General features: G+C 36.2%; 1 non-coding gene across 1 annotated transcript; it reads right to left on the reverse strand.

Annotated features, from left to right (window-relative positions):
• Positions 1-14,115: 14,115 nt before the first annotated feature.
• Positions 14,116-14,222, reverse strand: LOC141662691 (small nucleolar RNA R71). Its single transcript, XR_012550792.1, has one exon. It is a non-coding gene; the product is annotated as a small nucleolar RNA R71 (small nucleolar RNA).
• Positions 14,223-20,143: the final 5,921 nt, after the last annotated feature.

Consider the following 20,143-nt stretch of genomic DNA (forward strand, 5'->3'; position numbering starts at 1 on the left):
ACACATTGGAAGATCAAGAGGCTCACTACTGAGTACTCTATGTTCCCGGCTTCCAGCATGAACAGGTTTGCTTGTGCATGGAACACGTTTATTTGTGCTAACATCATGCCATCTTCGCATGTGCATGAGAACACTGTGGAGCGTGCACGGCTGTTGTTGGGCATTCTTCAGGGCGATTATGTGGATATTGGGATGGTGATTTATCATGGTATTCTAAAGTTCTTAAGGGGGAGTACCACGGGGTCTATACTATATGTGTCCATTGTGACGAAATTGTGCGTGGCAGTTGGTGTTCACTGGCCAGCACATGAGCATTTGCAGATCCTGAGTGTTCCTATTGACATCACTACTTTGGCTAGGATGCAAGAGCAAGATGGAGGCAAGCCCGATCTGAAGGGGCTTGGTTATACTTTTGACCATCTACATGGTGGGAGGCTAGCTGCTGGGGCCACCCAGACGAGCAGGACTGCTTGGAGATCTCAGTTAGGAGAGGAGGCTGGTCCGTCGCAGCAGGCACATGAGGAGGAAGAAGGAGCTGATGATGGAGCTGGCATGAGCATGGTGCAGTATAGGCGTCTGGCTAGGAGGATGGATGCGATGCATGACATCCACAGCAGGTTTTCATGTGAGACAGGTACTTGGGACAGCTTTCAGAGCCACCGGTGTTGACATCCAGTGGTCAGTATTTGGTGAGGACTCCGTGTATCCACCTCCGGACATGCCTGACACTCCACCCGTTGAGGGTGAGGATCTTGATTCGGATTAGGTATGCCTGATTCCTTAATATTACCTTCACTGAGGATAATGAATATTTTAAGTTTGGGGGTAGTAGTTGAAGGAATATGTAAGAGTCGCATATAGTTTCCATATTCATGATAGTTTAGTTCATATAGTTGCATATTTTTCCATGTAGTTTTTTTTATATTTTGTAGTTTTTATGTTAGTTTGTTCATGTAGTTTCATGTATTTGCATAATAACACGATCCCTTAGATAATTTTTCCGATTGACTTGTGATATTGATGCTAGTGTAGTGATGTCTCATTTAGTGATGTTAAATCTTATCGAATTGATTTGCATGCTAGAGACAACTGTATTTCACTAACTCTTATAGGTTGCTAAATACTAGATCATGGTTATGGTTTGTTTGTTTATCAAGGTTTAATCACTTGTTTATATTTAGAATTTAGGAAATTCTCTTAATAATAAATTAGCATGGATTTTTAGAAATTGGAGAAAAATGAGATTTCATTGCTAGTTGTGTTGGCTAGGTGTCAAATGGCTAGTAGTCGGCTCATATTTATACGAGTAGTCTAGGGTTGAACGAGATGGAGCGAAACGCACTCGTTCAGAAATTATGAAAAAAAAGAAAAAAAAAAGAGAGAAAGAAAAAAAATAAGTGTTATGTATAATTGATCACAAATGGGCTCTTTAATACTCAAGTTATTAAGTTCTTAGGGGAATTTGTGCCTAGTCACCTAAGACTTTTATAGTCTGGGATCCTTTAACCTAACGCTCGCTATATGGGTACTATTGTATAAGTCTTTTGTGGACCTCACTCATTGCACGATCAAATAAGCATAAGTGTGTTCTTTTGTTTGAATAAAAGCATGAATCCATATAAAACTCCAATAAAAGAATTGCAATGTTATAAGTTATTTTGAGTCTAGCTTTTATTCTGTTTATAACCTTATGATTGCTTTGATGAATAGTGAGTCATGATTATTGATCTAGTGGTGATAGTATATCTGTAAGCAGTTGCACACATGCACGTCTCTGGTTTATAGATTAATTTGTGAGGTTTGATTGATCTTATGCGAATAACTACATTTGTTGAGATTTTGCTTGTTGATTGTTTAGTTATTCTATTGGGGATCATTGCATTCATTTAGTTGCATTCATGCATTTTTTTTTATTTCTTGTTCTTTGAGTCTGTTTATGCTTGAGGACAAGCATCGATTCAAGTTTGGGGGTATGTTGAGTGGCATTTATGACACTTTATTACGCTCCGTAAATCTTTAAATTAGTGTAAATGTACTCAAGTTGTTGGTGTTTTAATGTGTTTTCTTGTGTTTTTGCACTTCAGGCATTATTTTAAGAATCAGGTGAATTAGCATTATTTTGGTGCTAATATGGTGTTAGGATGATGTCCAAAAAATAAAGCTCCGGAAGCCAACTCGATTGCAGCAGGAATTAAATAAATTCAGAAGTTTTTCCAGAAGCATGGTGCGCCCGCGCTGGTCTAGCGCGCGGCCGCGCCTATTTCTCAGAGAGCAAGCATGCTCGCGCTGACACGCCTGCGAGGAAGCCCGGGCAGGACACTTGGAATGATAAGACTCTAGAGGACTTTGATCTGGATCTTATTGTTGCTACGCTATGCATGCCTGACACACATTGGAAGATCAAGAGGCTCACTACTGAGTACTCTATGTTCCCGGATTCCAGCATGAACAGGTTTGCTTGTGCATGGAACGCGTTTATTTGTGCTAACATCATGCCATCTTCACATGTGCATGAGAACACTGTGGAGCGTGCACGGCTGTTGTTGGGCATTCTTCAGGGCGATTATGTGGATATTGGGATGGTGATTTATCAGGGTATTCTGAAGTTCTTATGGGGGAGTACCACGAGGTCTATAGTATATGTGTCCATTGTGACGAAATTGTGTGTGGCAGTTGGTGTTCACTGGCCAGCACATGAGCATTTGCAGATCCCGAGTGTTCCTATTGACATCACTACTTTGGCTAGGATGCAAGAGCAAGATGGAGGCAAGCCCGATCTGAAGGGGCTTGGTTATACTTTTGACCATCTACCTGGTGGGAGGCTAGCTGCTGGGGCCACCCAGATGAGCATGACTGCTTGGAGATCTCAGTTAGGAGAGGTGGCTGGTCCGTCGCAGCAGGTACATGAGGAGGAGGAAGGAGCTGATGATGGAGCTGGCATGAGCATGGTGCAGTATAGGCGTCTGGCTAGGAGGATGGATGTGATGCATGACATCCACAACAGGTTTTCACGTGAGACAGGTACTTGGGACAGCTTTCAGAGCCACCGGTGTTGACATCCAGTGGTCAGTATTTGGTGAGGACTCCGTGTATCCACCTCCGGACATGCCTGACACTCCACCCGTTGAGGGTGAGGATCTTGATTCGGATTAGGTATGCCTGATTCCTTAATATTACCTTCACTGAGGATAATGAATATTTTAAGTTTGGGGGTAGTAGTTGAAGGAATATGTTTTGTAAGAGTCGCATATAATTTCCATATTCATGATAGTTTAGTTCATATAGTTGCATATTTTGCCATGTAGTTTTTTTTATATTTGGTAGTTTTTATGTTAGTTTGTTCATGTAGTTTCATGCATTTGCATAATAACACGATCCCTTAGATAATTTTTCCGATTGACTTGTGATATTGATGCGAGTGTAGTGATGTCGCATTTAGTGATGTTAAATCTTATCAAATTGATTTGCATGCTAGAGACAACTGTATTTCACTAACTCTTATAGGTTGCTAAATACTAGATCATGGTTATGGTTTGTTTGTTTATCAAGGTTTAATCACTTGTTTATATTTAGAATTTAGGAAATTCTCTTAATAATAAATTAGCATGGATTTTTAGAAATTGGAGAAAAATGAGATTTCATTGCTAGTTGGGTTGGCTAGGTGTCAAATGGCTAGTAGTCGGCTCATATTTATACGAGTAGTCTAGGGTTGAACGAGATGGAGCGAAACACACTCGTTCAGAAATTATGAAAAAAAAAGAAAAAAAAGAGAGAAAGAAAAAAAAATAAGTGTTATGTATAATTGATCACAAATGGGCTCTTTAATACTCAAGTTATTAAGTTCTTACGGGAATTTGTGCCTAGTGACCTAAGACTTTTATAGTCTGGGATCCTTTAACCTAACGCTCGCTATATGGGTACTATTGTATAAGTCTTTTGTGGACCTCACTCATTGCACGATCAAATAAGCATAAGTGTGTTCTTTTGTTTGAATAAAAGCATGAATCCATATAAAACTCCAATAAAAGAATTGCAATGTTATAAGTTATTTTGAATCTAGCTTTTATTCTGTTTATAACCTTGTGATTGCTTTGATGAATAGTGAGTCATGATTATTGATCTAGTGGTGATAGTATATCTGTAAGCAGTTACACATATGCATGTCTCTGGTTTGTAGATTAATTTGTGAGGTTTGATTGATCTTATGCGAATAACTACATTTGTTGAGATTTTGCTTGTTGATTGGTTTAGTTATTCTATTGGGGATCGTTGCATTCATTTAGTTGCATTCATGCATTTTTTTTTATTTCTGATTCTTTGAGTCTGTATATGCTTGAGGACAAGCATCGATTCAAGTTTGGGGGTATGTTGAGTGGCATTTATGACACTTTATTACGCTCCGTAAATCTTTGAATTAGTGTAAATGTACTCAAGTTGTTGGTGTTTTAATGTGTTTTCTAGTGTTTTTGCACTTCAGGCATTATTTTAAGAATCAGGTGAATTAGCATTATTTTGGTGCTAATATGGTGTTAGGATGATGTCCAAAAAATAAAGCTCCAGAAGCCAACTCGATTGTAGCAGGAATTAAATAAATTCAGAAGTTTTTCCAGAAGCATGGTGCGCCCGCGCTGGTCTAGCGCGCGGCCGCGCCTATTTCTCATAGAGAAAGCACGCCCGCGCTGCTGAAGCGCGCGGCCGCGCCGGGTCGGGATTCCAGAATCCTGATTCTAATTGATTTATAATTGGAGGACTTCTATCTTGCATGGACTGCTATATATACTTAAATAAAGGACGTTTTCTAGAGACCGATATACGAGAGCATAAGGAGAGCCGTAAGAAGACCGTGTTAGCACGATTCAACAAAGACGAAGAAGATCTTATTTTAACTTGTGAATCTTTATTCTAAGTTGTAACTTGGATGCTAGTTTTCTTATTCGTGAACCCTACTCTTGTTTCATATTTGGTTTTATTATTTATTCAGTATAAAGACTGCGTTTATTATACCATGCTTTCATCGGAACCCACGTTGATGATGAGTCCGATTATGGGCTAATCGTTATCGTGGGGTTCTAGCGGATGTATTTATGGATTTCTTTAGTTAATTTATTTCGATACCTTAGTGTGTGGTGATTGTATGATAACCTAGTAATAGTTGTGCTTATTCGTCTTATGAGCGTCGTGAACTTATATGATAGCTTGTTAATCTTTAATGAAATGACAGTTAATTTAAGGATTTAGAACTTGTCATGCTAGCATAGGTTCATGTGTTATTGTTATGCATGATTCGTAGGTAATTTTAACCATCTTGCTTGCCTTATGTAATCACGATAGATAACTTGTGCATTAAACCTTTATGTTGTCAAATTCTATAGACATATAGGGTCTCAATATAATTGGTTTCTATTCAGCTTCTATCTTTTTTGTGGATGTCTGGTATTATGGTATACGTGCAATGAAAGTTGGTGTTTATTAGTTTCGTGTTATCTGATTAGTGTCATCACCATTACATGCTAAGGTTAAGAACAAAAAGGCTATTGAATGAAGTATTTAATGAAGTTAGAATTCCATATTTGTCATATATATTAATTCAACCATTCTTATTCTCTTAGTTATAATTGTTAATTTAATTCTTAGTTATAATCAAAAACCCAATTTGTTATTTGTCTTAGCATTGAATAATAGCCATATCATTGTTACATAAGTTCATAAATTAATTAGTTAACCAAAGTCAGTCTCTGTGGGAATGAACTAGAAATAATTCTATATTACTTGCAAACGCGTATACTTGCGTGTATTATTAGTGCGTGTTTAGCGACTAACATTAACCTCCATTTGAATATGAATGAATTTGAATGATTTCCCCTCAAAAGTATCATTCTCAAACCATGTAACCATTGCATGTCTATTTGCACCTAAATGTGGTAGATATCCATGGTCTTCACTAAAGAGTGATGAAACCCTTGGTTTTGAAATGGCATCATAAAGGTCTACCTCGGCATGTAGCCTCTAGCCAAATCTGGATGAGGGTCCGGAGTTGGAAATCTCAATGCAAGCATTGAGTTTTATGAATGATTGGCTTATCAATGAACTTTATTGCTAATTTAGTGCAAGCAACTGAAACAAGTTGAGCTTATTGATTACAAAGAAATTTTTGATTTTTAAATAAAGGTTTAGTCTGAATTGAGTTTTGGAAACATTTTCCAAGAGAAAAAAAATGTTTCAAGTGATATGTTCTCATTTGTTCAAGTCAGTGATTCACATTTAACTCCATTGGTTTGTGAAGAATTCCATGAGACAATTACAAATATTCAATTAAATCACTAGTATCTTTGAATTTGACGACTAGTGAGTGCACTCAGGAATGGATACTAGTCAATTTTGGATCAAAGAGGCTTAATATATCATTCAACTCACAGGTTTAGTTTTCTTACTATTTTCTTTATAATCCAATTACTTATGTTTTGGAATTGAGATCAGAAGGTGGTTAATAACTTGTGGGATGCCTTAAAGTTACTCATTTAAGGTCAAGTTATTTACTTCTTGATAACATAAGTTATAATGTGTTTGTTCACCATCATCTTTATTCTTTCCTCAAACTGATCATCTATAAATGTCTATCCACTGTTAACTGTCAAAGATTATTAGCCTAAAGATTCTTAAGGAGAGTTGTCTCATTGACATGTTATGTTAATTTTGAGATAATTCAAATTCCGACATAATCATAATAACAATAAGAAGAGCAAATAATCAAGAAAAGATTCAAAGAACAATATGCAGATAACCATAAGTTTTATTTATAAAGAACAATTTACATTATAAAGTTATTTTTAAATAAACATTTCCATCCTAGCCAACCCTGGCATCTAGAAATCTAGACTAAACTATTAGAAGAGGATGAATCACTGCCTTGATTGCCGCTGTCATTGTCATTCCTTTGAGAGTTGACACGAACAGCAGCAAGAGAAGCAATAGTAGAATCCCCTGGCTTGCTTTTTTAAGATTGCTTCCAGGATGCGAGCCAAGGCAGCAGGCATTTCCTCATCTATGGTAGGACTGTCAAATATCATGCCATCAACTAAGACCTTGTTGATATCATGAAGAAAGATGATTGCCATTATTGAAGGGAAGTAAAAGGTTTGAGTAGATAATGAAAGATGTGGTGAAGAAATAGTCAGGTATTTAAAGGCCAAGAAGGCGCATGAACAAATGTCAAAAGTCATCAACGCCTTTAAAATTTTACTAAACTATAAAAGTCCATTAAACAACACAGAGAATTTGAGAAAAAAAAAGAATAAAATTCAAACTGAAGGACTGAGAAGTCTAGACATTGATAATAATTATTGTGCAAGACATGCCTGTACCTAAATAAGACTAAGTCAAATTAACAACTCTATGTAAGTTGCATTATAATATAATTTGTATTTTGTACTTGTAACATATAAAGTCCGTAAAAATGTCAAAAGAGCAGACTGGAGTATTTTTCTGTAAACAGTGTCAAGCCTAAGAATTCTATCTGGAAGAAGATCAAGAAGATCATACCTCAGAAGAATTATGAAGAAGCTTGGAGTTGAATAAATCTGTTTTGAGAAAAATATTCTAAGTCAAGATCTCTACAAGTCATAGATTTAGTGTTATAGAGAACTCACTCGAGAACTCCTGAATGACTTATAGAGAACTCTGAGTTATCAACAAGTCAACATTCATTAGAAAACTCTGAGTTATCGATAAGTAAAATTTTACTAGAGAACTCAGAGATATCTATAAGCTAAAATTCACTAGAGAACTCTGAGTTATCGACAAGTCAAATTTGACTAGAGAACTCTGAGTTATCGACAAGTCAATAAGCCACTAGAGAACTCAGAGATATCGATAAGTCAAAGTGAATATATGAAGAGTAGAGATCTCGACAAGCCAAATTCTCTTATAGAGAACTCAGAGATCTCTACAAGTCAAATTTACTATGGAGCATTAGAGATCTCGATAAGCCAATATACTTATCGAGATGTCAAGTTCTCTATAGACCAAACTGGAGATCTCGAGGTAAAATCTCAAAGTACAAAATTGCAGACCAGTTCAATACCCAAGATTAACAATCAATAAACAATCCAACCAGCTGGATTAACAAGTCTACAAAAAATAGCTTGAACAGTGTGCAAGATCAATGGTGAAGATTAACTAACAAAGGAAGATCAAGATTAACACAGTATGCAAAGATATGTTAAGCCACAAATGAAAGATATATTTTTCCTAAAATAGAACTGATTAGTGACAGTTTACTGAAGTGAATAACATCTCTTATTGTACACTGTGTAAACCAGCAGTTAACTAAAATATAAAGTTAACACTGGTCCTTTGAAAAGTTGTAACAATTAGATCAGAAATTCTTGTATTTTCTCAAGATAGAAGCTAAGCTCTTTATCAAAAAGAGCCTAGAAATTTTATAGAAAAACATTCTTAATTTTAATATAAAATTAAGTGAGTTTTGAAAGATATGTGTTCTTTATCATTGCATGTTTAATTTGTGCATTAACAGAGTTCACTACAAGATTTGATTTACTTTATTCACAACCAAAATAGTTCAAGAAAAGCCTTATAACACAAAAGCACATTCACCCCCCATGTGTAATTCATTACCTAACAAGTGATATTAGAGCAAAATCTGAAAGTAAACAGACTCAAGATCTTGGAAGAATGAATACACAGAAAATAAGTAGCATCAAAATTCCTACCTTTGACAAATCTAACTACACTCTTTGGAAAAAGAAAATGTTGTGTTTATCAGGATGGCTAAACTACTCTATATCCAGATTCTCAATAATGGGCCCTTCACTCCTATGGTTAGAGTTGAAGAATCAACAGATGGTGATATGGTCATTCCAACTCATTGTGCTCCAAAAGACCCTTCTGAGTATACTATGCCTGAAAAAAAGAAAGTTTTCCTGGATAGTGGCTTGCAACTGATATTGATAGAGTAACTTGACAATGTAATGTACACCAACATTGTCAACTATGACACTGCCAAGCAATTCTGGGAAAAGATTGAAATACTCTGTGAGGGAATTGAGGAAGTTAGATCTAATCAAAGAAGGATACTGATTTCACAATATGAGGGTTTCATTGCCAAGCCAAAAGAAAGTATTACTGATGTGTTTGAAAGGTTCAACAAGCTGATAAATGACTTGCAGCTTCATGATAAATACTATGAAGCTGAAGAGGTGAACTTGAAGTTTTTGCTCACACTCCCTGATCATATGGAACAGAAAATCTCAGCAATCATAGAATGATGATATCTAAGTAGGATAACACTGGAAGTTCTTTATGGAATTTTAAAAACTTATGAATTAGAAATGATTCAAAGAAAATCATTAAGAACTGGTCAAAGGCATGTTGTAGATGGTTCAAGTGCTCTAATAATCAATGAAAGCCAGACCTCTAATGATGAGCCAAGATCCCAAACTCCAGTTGCCTCAACAAGTGAGCAAAGAACAAATGATTCATAAAAACAAGTCATACTAGAACTGGAAGAAGATGAGTTCTAACCCTTGATGAACTTGATGGGCTAGATCATTCAATGGCCTATTTGGAAAGAAAATTCTCTAACATTAGAGTAAAGAAGCCAAGATACTTCAAGAGTAAAGGACAGTCTTTTAACAAAGACAACAGCTGGAAAGGAAAAGGGAAGTACACATCTGATAGAAAAAATGGTTACAAAACTGGATCTGTTGACAGATCAAAGATAAGGTGCTTCAATTATGATGAACTAGGCCATTTTGCTACAAAATACAGGAAACCCAAGAAAGCAAAGAAAGACAAAGCTTATCTTGAACTGGAAGCAAAGTATGAAGCTCTTCTGAAGAAACAATAAAGCAAAGCTTATATTGCAGAGGGAAAAAGTTGGGATGATTTTGATAATTATGAAGATGAGGAAGTTGGAAATTATGCACTAATGGCCTTGGAGCAAAGAGAGTCATCCTCATCAAAATCACAGGTACCAACTCTCACTACCATTGATTTAAATGTGAGTCAATATAAGGAAACTATAGAGAAGATGAGCACATAAATGTTTCACATACATACAAGTATGGTTGCTGCTAATGAAGAAGTTAGCAAACTGGAAAAGATAAATGAGAAGCTTGAAAGTGAGAAACAAGAAGCTGAATTGTTGTTGGTGGAGCTTGAAACTGTAAGACAAGAAAATTCATATTTGAAAAACAAGCTCAAGTGTGCAAGTAAAATTGAAGCAGTACTGAGGGAGAAGTTGGAAAAGAATGAAGTTAAATTGAAGTCCTTCAAGAATGCATCTGAGTTAATTGGACAATACCATGAGAAAAACAAGCTATGTGCAAATATTGTTATTGGTCTTGATTATGATGCCTTGAACAACAAGAAGAAAAATATAGGTGACAAAGGGAAAGTAACATAGAATGAAAATGTTCCAACTATCCTGAAAAAGGTTGATTCACCTGTGTTCAAGGCATGTGAAGTTAACTTCAGTGAAGAAGAGTTGATTATCAAGCAAGAAATTGATGTTGAATACAATGAGAATAAAGATGAAGAAACAACTCAATCTTTCAAAACTGAAGAAAAGCTCATGGATAATCAAGGTTCCAAGACACCTGTCAAGGAAACCAAAACTGAAGAAGCAAGAAAGAAAAAGAAAAATAGAAATAGGAAAATAGGGATAAACAAAAGCAATAATTTTGCTTATATTGCAGATGATCCAAGAAAGAAATGTGAAAAATGTGGCTCTGTGAATCACCTAACTCACCTTTGTAAAAAGGTTGTTAGCAAGCTAGTTGAAGGAGCATGCAAATACAATGAAATAGATGCAAATGATCCCTACTCATTCTGTGACCAGTTTGATTGCATCCCTTGCAACTTGAAAGTGATGAAGAGTTGTTATAAACTGAGAATAGACCTTGAAAAAACAAAAATTGGGTCTACAGCAGATAGGAAAAATGCATAACAGTCATTGAATTCTATTTTATCTGAAATAACTTGTTCTACTTCTGCTAAATCAGTTAACAAGAAGAAAGTACCCAACACTGCTTGGGTTGTAAAAATACACTTAAAACTCATTGTGTGCAGGGCAAAGTGAAGAAGGTCATATGGATCATTGACAGTGGGTGTTCCGAACATATGACAGGTGATAAGGCCCTGCTATCACAGTTTGAGGAGAAGGCTGGCCCTTTGGTGACCTTTGGAGATAACAGCAAAGGATCTACAATGGGATATGGAAAGATTGTTTCTGAAAATGTTGTCATTGATGATGTAGCACTAGTAGCTGGTATTGAAGTGAATCTTTTCAGTGTTAGCCAATTTCCAGACAAAGGCTTTGAAGTTTTATTCAGCAAAAAAGAATACACTTTTATCAGCAAGAAAACTGGTAAAGTTGCTCTAAAAGGAGCAAGGAAAGGAAGCTTGTTTGTTGCAGACTTGGACTCAATAAATAAGGATGGTATACGTTGCTTCTACACCAAGCCATCAGAAGAATAAAGCAAGCTATGGCATAAGAAGTTGTCTCATTTGAATTTCAAGGAAATTAACACCTTGGTCAAAAAAGGAGTTAGTAAGAGACATGCCTAGACTGGAGTTTTCTCAAGTTGAAGTTTGTGAAGCTTGTCAGAAAGGAAAAATGAAAAGATCAAGTCACAAGTCAAAAACTGTGAATTCTATAAGTGCACCATTGCAACTTATTCACATGGACTTGTTTGGGCCAGTAAATGTCTTATCTATTTCAAGAAACAAATATGCATTTGTGATGGTGGATGATTTCTCAAGGTACACTTGGGTAGAGTTCACGCACTCTAAAGATGAAAATCCACACATCATAATTGAGCACATAAAAAAGATAGAAAAATAGGTTGAAGATCATAATTGTGTAAAAAGATTGAGAAGTGATAATGGAACAGAATTCAGGAATGCAACATTAAGTGAATTCTGCAAAAATAAAGGCATTGTTCAAGAATTCTTGTTGAGTGGCATTTATGACACTTTATAACGCTCCGTAAAGCTTTAGATTGATGTTTTATACTCAAGTTGTTAGTATTTTTAACATGTTTTTGTAGTGTTTTTGTATTTCAGGCATTTATCAGGAATACAGGTGAATTGGCATTGTTTGGATGCTAATTTGGTGTTAGGATGGTGTCTAGAATAAAAGCTCATGAAAAGACCAGCTCAAACCAACATGAAAAGAAAGAAGTCAGAATTTTTTCCAGAGAGACGGCGCGCCCGCGCTGTGGTAGCACGCGGTCGTGCCAGGATGGTAGAATGTCAGCGTGCCCGCGCTGAAGCAGCGCGCGGCCGCGCCAGGTCGGGAATTAAAATCCTGTTTCTCATGGAATTTTAATCCGTTGGACTTCTACTCTATATGGGCTGCTATATATACATAACTTATGCTCGTTTTTTCATAAGAAGACGTACTAGAGCTTATAGAGAAGGCGTAAGAAGACATACCAGAGCTTAAGGAGAAGGCGTAAGAAGACCGTAGAGCACAATTCAACCAAGACGAAGAAGATCTAGTTTATACTTGTGATTCTTTGTTTTGAGTTGTAACTTTGGATGCTAGTTTTCTTATTTATGAACCTTTACTCTTATTTCGTACTTGGTTTAATATTTATTTAAGTATAAAGACTACGTTTATTATACCATGTTTTCATCGGAACCCACGTTGATGATGAGTCCGATTATGGGTTAATCGTTATCGTGGGGTTCTAACGGATTTATTTATGGATTTTTTTAGTTAATTCGTTTCGATGCCTTAGTGTGTGGTGATTTTATGATAACCTAGCATTGGTTGTACCTATTCGTCTTATGAGCATCACAAACTTGTAAGATGGTGTATTAATCTTTAATGAAGTGAAAGTGAATTTAAGGGTTTAGAACTTACCATGCTAGCATAGGTTCATATATTTGATATGCATGATTCGTAGGTAATTTTAACCATCTTACTTGCCCTATGTAATCATGATGATAACTTGTGCATTAACCATTATGTTGTCAAATTCTATAGACATATAGGGTCTCAATATAATTGGTGTCTATTCAGCTTCTATCTCTTTTATGGATGTCTGGTAGTATGGTATTCGTACAGCGAAAGTTGGCATTTATCCGTTTCGTGTTATTGGATTAGTGTCATCACCATTACATGCTAAGGTTAAGAATGAAAAGGCTATTGAATGAATTATTTAATGAAGTTAGAATCCCATGTTTGTGTCATATATTATTCAACTCTCTTTAATCTCCTAGTTTGTATTCTTTAGTATAATTCTTAGTTAATCTTAGTATAAACAACCTCAATTTGTTATTCGTCTTAGCATTGGATAATATCCATACTAGTGTTGCATAAATACATTGATTGAAATTAACCTAAACCAGTCCCTGTGGGAATGAACTAGAATTTATTCTATATTACTTGCGATCGCGTATACTTGCGAGAATATTAGCGCGTGGTCTAGCCTTAACAAGTTTTTGGTGACGCTATCGGGGATATTGTGTTAATTTTTAGTTTATGTGTTTGTCATCATTGGTCGTTAAAGTTCAGTGACTCAGACATTGTTACTTACTTAATTCTTTGTCGTGTTTCAGGTACTCTAGCGAGCGTGTATGCATACGCGTTCTTGGTCTCATAAGTGAACACTGGATCAAACTGAGGAAGAAGTTTTAGTCGAGGAGAAAGTTGAAGAAGAGATCTTAGTTGAGAAAGAAGAAGTGGCTCTTATTACAATGGGAGAACCAGAAGCAAATTCAAAGGCTTTGATGGACTACTCTCAGCCGAAGATCAATGATATTCAGTCTAGCATTGTTCGACCAACCATCTCGGCTAAAACCTTTGAGATCAAGTCGAGCACGATTCAGATGATACAGAACTCATTTCAGTTTGGGGGTTCTCCGACAGAAGACCCCAACATGCACATCAGAGATTTCATCAAGATCTACGATACTTTCAAGTTCAATGGAGTTTCTGAAGATGCTATTAAGTTGAGGCTTTTCCAATTCTATCTACGGGATAAAGCTAAGTGTTGGTTGCATTCTCTACCATCAGGGTCTATCGCTAAATGGGAGGATCTTACGCAAAAGTTCTTAAGTAAATTCTTTCCTTTGGCGAAGACTGCTGCAATCAGAAATGAACTTACTCAATTTGCTGAGCAATCTGGAGAATCTTTATGTGAGGCTTGGGATCAATATAAAAAGATGCTTAGGAAGTGTCCTTATCATGGGATTCCTGACTGGATGATCATTAACTGGTTCTATAATGGTTTGGGTGCTACTTCTAAACCCATGCTTGATACAGCATCAGGAGGAGCCTTGTGGGCTAAAAGCTATGATGAAGCTTATGAATTAATTAAACTGAGGGCTGCTAATGAATACCAGAATCCTACTCAGAGACTATCTCAGGGTAAGGTAGCAGGAATTCTGGAGTTGGATGCAGCTACTGCTACAGCTGCTCAGCTTAAGGCTTTGACGATGAAGGTGGATTCTCTGTCTATATTGGAGTTAATCAGCCGCAAATGTCTGTGAACTTTGTGTTGGTGCCTGTAACACCCCCAAATCCGGGGTCGGGGATCCGGGTTGTCACAAGATCCATTTCTCTTAATAACACCCAATCTTAATACACAATAACTACTCTGTACTGTGACCCCACAATAAACAGACACACCACAAGTTATAGTCTCAGAGATGAATATCCACAAATAATCACAAGTCGTTTTATTCCACAATTATATGTCAATACACCTTAAAAGGTTTTCTGGATAAATTTACATTTCTTTGCCATTATTATAATTCATAATATACATAAGTCTGGTAGATTATTAGTTGAAAACTTAGCCTATTGGTAATTTCTACCTCAGCTACAGCGGCCTCAACGCTTCCAGAAAGCTGCGGAACGTTTCCTATCTGCTTGCGAATCGGGAGCTTGGTCCTGTTCATCTTATCTATCTTATGTTGTGTGATGAAAGAAGAAAGCAAGGGTAAGCAGCAAGCCCACCAAAATAATATGTATAATGATTAACAATATATGAGCCTTCTCATAGTACTCATGAAAGTCTTGGTCAAAAGAAATGAACCAAGTTTGATATCTTAATGCGATGAAGTCGCAAAATATTCAGTATATATACATATATACTTTTCAAAATATTGGAAGTCCTCTTCCATGCATAATATACACATAGTTCCAGTTTATAACTATATAAAAATATCGTTGCAAGGTGATCTCATATATCTAACCTTGTCTCAACGTTTTTCTGAAAATCTTTGTCATGCATAAATCATTTACTAGATATAAGTTTAAAAGATGAAGTTACAAGATACTCCAATATACTTATATCTTTTCCGAATACTACTTGAACTACCACCGTTCAAGTTATAATTAGTTTCAAAAGTTCATCACACTGATGAGACTACAAGATAAGACTTGAATAGATTCAATCTTTGAAATATTTTGAAGGAAATGAAGTTATTATATACTTCATTCAGTCCCGATATATATATACACCTATATATATACATACGTTTCCTGAAAACCTCTGTCATGTAAAGTATGAACAGAATTGCAATATCCAATAAATTTGGAAAGGAAAGAATTTTGGCATAAACCTGATATCTTGCTGATCAGGCAAAGATACCAATAAGTAACCTTTTCTACTAGTAGATGGACGAATTCCCTACTGGTCATCACCCTGGTCGCAATAGGACCTTATGCTGGACTGCCACTCAGCCACTTATGCATTTGATGGACTCCCACTGAGCCACTTACACTATCATGGACGCCCATTGAGCCCATGTTGCTTATGCCGACTCAATAGATGGACTTACTTCCCGAACCTTGGGTAAGTAATCAATTCATTTACCAAAACTGCAACCTTGTTGCGAATATAAAATACACCATAGAGCCGGATCCCTTAGATTTTTGAGCGAGTATTCAAGTCCCCTTAAATTGGAAGATCTTGAATTTGAAAACAAGTTTTGGGATCCGCTCTACCCTTTTTAAATTCATTTTGAAGACTCGAAAACATTTTTAAGAATGTTTGGAGTAATGCTGATTTATGAAATAATCAGTCCCAATATGAAAGAAATATCTGAATATTATTATTTAAATAATATTCCCATAAAGAATAATGGAGGTAGAAGTTGGAAAACTTATACTCGAATGAATAGCAAATAATCAAAGATATACTTATACGAAAGTAATATCTTTATTTGAATAATCAAAAATAAGTTTGATTATCGACACCTTATTCTTTAATACAATAAAGAATATTATTAAGTAATAAGCGGAGTCATAATACCTCGAATGAATACTATAAATAATATTCATAAAATAAAGGAGTCATACATCCTCAAATGAATATCCAAGTAATATTCAATAATAATATCAACTGAGTCATAAGCCCTCGAATGAATATTCAAATAATATTCAAATAATAAACTAAACTGAGTCATAAGTCCTCGAATGAATACTAAAATTTATATTCAATTAAGTAAAATAAAGGTATCGAATAAACCTTATTCGATCAATAGTTTTAAAAACTATATCCATATATATATAAATATATATATATATATATATAATATACTCGGGAACATCGACTCCCGGTTTAGAAATATGTTCACCTTTTATCCCCTATACTAAGGGTATACACAACTACTTGCTTATTTCTAGCATAGGTATTATGCAACTATAAGCATTGAAATCAACAGATAGATAACCAGATTACGAAACAGACATGCATATATACCATATCAGCATGCTCCAATATATCGCAAAATTTGCTAATAACAATCATGCACTATCACAAGATAATGCATATGCACATATACATCACCACAACAGTATAACGGGTAGAAAACTTGCCTGAGCGACTTGGGGTGATAAAAGGCTCGGGACGAGTCTGGTAACCTATAAACAACAAGTAAGTTGGAATTAAACCAAAGTCACTTGTAAATCTATACTTTAACTAACTTAGACTCTAACGCTTGTTTTGCGCTTACTGATTCACTTAAGTCACTCGAGTACCCTCGGCTCCACCATTTTTAATAATTTAACCTTTACGAGTTTTAAGGCGATTCCTTCGCGAGTGTCTTACCAATTGCCTAACACACTTACCATAAATGTTTCATACATTAATTAACCCTTTTTGGTCTTTAACCTATGTTTCAAAGTAAGGCGAGGGGAAAAGTTTCGTTCGCGAAACACCGTTACTTGAAACGATCGTTTCTCCTAAACCGTGCATCGGAATCGAACGAACTACATATCAAAACGAAGCTCGTAACACGAGCTATCTAGAAATGGCAATTGTCATAATCTAGCAGGGGGTTCTCGGGTCCTAATGTTATGCACAAAAACAGTCTAAAGAAAATCGGACGTTACGACGGCTATGTTTACGCGATTTCCCAATTTAAAACCATTCAACACCAACCCAATTCAACCTCAAATCAAACATACAACCAACATCCATCCTTATCACATCATATCAGCCCCAACCAATTCAATTTTAACATTCATACTTATGCCTAAGCTTAAATTTAACTATACTACATTCTCTTAACCAAAACAACAACATTTACCCTTCCATTTCCATACAATTTCAACCCAAACTCTAAACACACAATAATCATGCCTCTCACCAACTAAACTACTCATAACAAGCTTTAAACATGATTACAAACCCATTACACTAACCCATCATCTCAACATTAGGAAATCTAAACAACGAACTTAAAACTAAGATCATGAAGAGTTATACCTTCCTTGAAGCTTTTAATCCATGAAAGATCCTTGGAATGCCCATGGAAGCCTTAATCTAACCTCCTACAAGCTTGTTCTTTCAAAGAAATCAAGAACACAAAAATTAATTTTAAGAAAGTACTATTCACCATCTTCTTCCTTGATTTCTAGAAAAAGATTGGCTTGGAATTAGAAGCTTAAACTTATAGGAAGTATGTAACTTAACTAGGAGAAGCTAGGATAATTACCTTGTAAAATAGCAAGTGGAGGAGCTTGGACTTTCATTTTCCTAAGAAAGAAGCCGAGAGCTTCAATGGAAAAAAGAGGGTTTTGTGTTTTGTTTGGTGAAATGAAATGTTTTTTGCTTGGTTGGTTGCTTTTTGATTGGTTTTAGGTTAATTACCTAATTAACCTTGATTTTGTGTGGTTATAATTCAACCACACTTCCTTCCCTCCTATGTCATGCTTGTGTCATGTTGTGATGTCATCCTTCCCTCTTTGTCCTCCTCTCATTGGTTGGGTGACATCACTCTCTCTAATCCCTTTTGATTAAATTCCTAATTGTTTGCCTAATGACCGCTGATCTGTTATACGGTTCGCTTAACTTTTGTTCTCGTTTATCGTTTGAAGGATCATACCCGGGATCTTATTACTTAGGTTCCCTTAACCTTTCTCAATACATTATATTCCTTTTTATGATCCTCTATTATAATCCTTTAATTTAAATCCTTTTCATCCTGTTACCTTATACTCAATTCTCTCTGTATCTAGTGGATTTCCGGGAAAAATCAAAGTGTTCAGAATTGGATTCTGACGATCTTTACATACACTTATATACCATATATAGTACTAATAAAATCTCAGAATATCCATATCAAAACCCCTACATAGTGTGGCATGAAAAGTTTTCTCGTTCAGCAAAAACACTATTTATAAGGGTTTCAAAAATTTCCAAAAATTGGGGTTATTACAGTGCCCATGAGACTGATCAATGTGCCATTTTTAGTGAATCAGCTCCGTTCGTGAGCAATTTTCAGAGATCGCAGCAACCTGTACCAGCCACCTATCATCCTAACAACCGCAATCATCCTAACTTTAGCTGGAGCAACACTCAGAATGCAGTTCAACAACTTTATCAGCAGTATCCAGCAAAGCAATACAACCCTTCCTATTTTCAGCAACCTCAATATGTACCAAGGCAAAAACTCCAGCTGCAACAGTCTAAAGAAAAATCTGAACTGGAAGAGTTGAGGTTCATGTGCAAGAGCCAAGCGGTTTCTATCAAGACCTTAAAAAATCAAATTGGGAAAATTGCCAATGTTTTGTTAAATCATCAACCTGGTACACTTCCTAGTGACACTGAAGTACCAGGAAAGAGGTAAGCTAAGGATCAGGTAAAGGCAATTACATTGAGGTCTGGGAAGGTTGCAAATCCTGAACACTCTCAAGTTTCGAATGAAGAATCTGTAACTGAGGAAAAAGTGCAAGGAAGATAAAGTGGAACCAAGGAAGACTACTATTGAACACACTCCTCCTGAGGGTAATACAAGGGAGAAGTAGATCTATCCTCCAACGCCCTTTCCTAAAAGGCTACAGAAGAAAAAGCTGGATAAGCAGTTTAAGAAGTTTCTGGAGGTGTTCAAGAAACTTCACATCAACATACCTTTCGCTGAAGCTCTTCAACAAATGCCTAGTTATGCGAAGTTTATGCAGGGTAAACTCTCTCAGAAGGTGAAGCTTGATGACTTAGAGACAGTTGCTCTCACGGAGGAGTGTAGTGCTGTGCTGCAACAGAAGTTGCCTCCGAAGCTTAAAAATCCTGGAAGCTTCACTATTCCTTGTACCATTGGAAAAGTGTCATTTGAAAAATGCTTATATGACTTGGGAGCTAGCATCAATCTGATGCCTTTATCAATATTCAAGAATTTGGACTTACCTGATCTAAAATCTACTTATATGACTCTGCAAATGGATGATCGTTCTATTATATATCCGTGAGGCATTGTTGAGGATGTTTTGGTCAAGGTGGATAAACTCATATTTTCTGCTGATTTTATAATTTTGGATTTCGAGGAGGATAAGAAGATTCCCATAATCTTGGGAAGATCGTTCTTGGCTACTAGCCGAACCTTGATAGATGTGTAGAAGGGTGAGTTCACCATGCGAGTGCTAGATCAGGATGTAACTTTTAATGTGTTCAATGCCATGAAATTCCCTATAGAAAATGAGGAGTGCTTAAAGGTGGAGTTGGTCGATTCAGTGGTTACTTCAGAACTTGATCAATTGCTAAGGTCTGATGCCTTAGAAAAGGCCTTGTTGGGGAATTCAGATAGTGAAGATGATGAAGGTGACGAGCAACTGTAATATCTGAATGCTTCTCCCTGAAAGAGGAAGATTGATATGCCTTTTGAATCT

This window comes from Apium graveolens, chromosome 5, assembly GCF_009905375.1.
Source record: "Apium graveolens cultivar Ventura chromosome 5, ASM990537v1, whole genome shotgun sequence".
Lineage (NCBI taxonomy): Eukaryota > Viridiplantae > Streptophyta > Magnoliopsida > Apiales > Apiaceae > Apium > Apium graveolens.